At 37.2% G+C, this 2,688-nt stretch overlaps 1 protein-coding gene across 1 annotated transcript in view; it reads left to right on the top strand.

Annotated features, from left to right (window-relative positions):
- Nucleotides 1-2,688, top strand: part of RFX6 (regulatory factor X6) — a 54,449-nt gene that overhangs the window by 18,387 nt on the left and 33,374 nt on the right. The gene's annotated exons all lie outside the window — the stretch shown is intronic.

The raw sequence follows: 2,688 nt of genomic DNA on the forward strand, positions 1-2,688 counted from the left end.
GTTTGCTGATCTCTTCTGCAATGGTGTGGGGTAGATGGTGAAGGTGGGAGCTTGGGTACATCACACACACACACACACACACACACACACACACACACACACACTTGATCCCTAGATAACCATCCCCCTCGTTGTACTCAACCAAATCACAGATCAGTAAACTGACTTTATCTAAATGAGTTAGACTACCATTAGGTACTGCATGGCTAATTAGACACATGATAAGGCCTTCATTATCCTCAAGTTAACTAATCATTAAAAAGAGGTGACACAGTACTAAGGGTACTTGACAGTGTGTTGTGTGGTAAATCTAGACCTCAGGTAAATTGTAACTCCATTAGTTTGGTGAAATGATGCAAATGTATTATCTTAAGAAATAATATAAAGCCCCCAACCCTCTGAAATGACCAGTTTCTTTCCATCAGTGTTTTTAATGCAGTTAATAGCTAATTACATAATAAAATCCTCTAGATTGCTCTTTTTATCAATTAAATAATAGCTCTTTATTAGATAAACAATTGTGAAAGTGCAAAAATATTGACTTAGAAATACACTTCAGTTGGCTGAAGATTATGTCAACAGCGAATTTAAGTAACATCTCTCAGGTGTTTTTTCTACCACTTTGGTGAAGCTTGCTGGTGGTACCAGCAAGCCATCAGCTGATATAGCATGTGTATGGCAAGCCTCTTTTTATAGAATAAAATAAAAATGGTTCTCAAGTTTACTGTTTCCTCCTTAGAAGAGCACACTACGAATTCAGGTGTAGTTTTATCAATAAAGTAAAAATAAAATACTTTGGTTAGGCTATACAGCCTATTTTTTTTTAAAGATACCTGCAGCAATAATAGAGTATCATTTTTATGATTATTTTAGAAATGAATACAATTAAGGACTTTATAAAGGCTCAGAACTACTCTAGATACTTTCTAAAAATGATAACAAAATATTTGTTTAACAAAGTTAAAGTAAAAAAAAAATATTTTGTACTTAGGGTGACCAACTATCGTAATTTGCTCAGGGTCCGAGACTCAGTGTAAACCTACATATACTTCCGGTTATTTGAACATTGATAACTGTGAGGTAGTGAAAATAGGGGTGAACATTGCGCATTTATAGCTAAGGAAACTGAGACTAAGAGAAGTATTTGCTTTTCAAATAATGCTGAGTAAAGTTATATTTTTTAAAACCGTGGTCATGATAATTAAGTAATAGATATATGGAGTTACAGGTACTAGGAACAACATAGTGAAGGATAGATTTGATCCTTTACAGTGTAGCAGGAAAATATATCTTATTAAACAAGTAATTATAAGTAATAATAAAGAGTGTCATGGGGGTTAACCTAGTTTAAATGGTTACGGACACTTCCCACGGGAAGTGACATTTAAGGAAACGACTGAGAATATGTGGGAGTTTGGAGGTGGAGTGCAGTAGGGGAAGAGACAGAAAGAGTGGTCCAGACAGATGGAAGGGCCTAGGTTAGGGTTTCTCAGCCTAGCTATTATTTACATTTTGGGCCAGATAATTCTGTGTTCTGGGGGATGTCCTGTGCATTGCAGGGCGTTTTGCAACATCACAATGTCCCTGGCTTATACCCACCAGATTCTAGTAGCAACACCCCTGCCCGCCTTGTGACAACCAAAAACGTCTCTGACATTGCCAAATGTCAACCACTGGCAATAAGGGAAGGCGAGCAAGAAGAGCACTATTATAGGTATACACATAGACTGGATAAGAGAATATCGGTACTGGGATAATAGCCCTAGAGATGGGAAGAAGTGACTGATGTTTTTCACTAGGAAACACTTAGAAGACAAGCAAGCAGAAAGAGTAGGAAGATAATGGATTCAATTTGGAACTTAGCATGTTTGTTGTGCTTGTAAAATACCCAGTGTAGACTTGAAGTGGGCAGTTGGATACATGTGACTGGACAAGAGGATTTAGATATGTAGTTTGGTAGTGAGTAAAGCCGTGGTAATGGGTAAAAGTGTCTTGGGAAAAAGTGAATGAGAAAAGAAGGGGTTGCAAGAAAAGAGTTGTAAAAAGTGAGGTAGAAGAAAAGGGCCAGCAAGATAACTGAGGGGAATTTAGACAGGTAAGAAAAGAGGAGAATATAGTGGCAGAGAAGCAGAGAGAAAAAAATGCTTTCAACAGAACGGAATGGTTACTACTATTATCAAATGGTGCTAAAAGGTCATCGAGATACAGGCTGGAAAATATCTATGGAATTAGTTAAGTAGAGATAATTAATGACTTCAGGGAGAACATTTTCAGTGGACAGCTGGGCTTGATTGGTTTGTAAAATGAGTGGGAAGTGGTTTTGAATACAGAAAATTCAGTCACGTTGAGAGTGATAATTGGAGGCAGACTTGAAATTTAGTTTAGAAGGATGATTAGATAATTGCTGTAATGTTGATAAAACAGATCCAGCAAATAGTAGGGACTATAGATATGAAAGAGAGGGAGGGAAAAATGACTAATAATAAAGAAATGGTTACATGATTTATACAACTTTTATGGGACCAAATATTGTATCATTTATTAAAATCTTATTTTAACGACATGGAGAAATGTTAATTAAGAAGAAAATCAGATGGGCCGGCTGAGTGGCTCAGTTGGTTAAGAGCTCGCTCAAGAGTTTGAGCTCTGAGCAACAGCGGTTCGAGTCAGCCCGAGCTGAGCAGCCGT

Source organism: Hipposideros armiger, unplaced genomic scaffold, assembly GCF_001890085.2.
Source record: "Hipposideros armiger isolate ML-2016 unplaced genomic scaffold, ASM189008v1 scaffold_523, whole genome shotgun sequence".
NCBI lineage: Eukaryota > Metazoa > Chordata > Mammalia > Chiroptera > Hipposideridae > Hipposideros > Hipposideros armiger.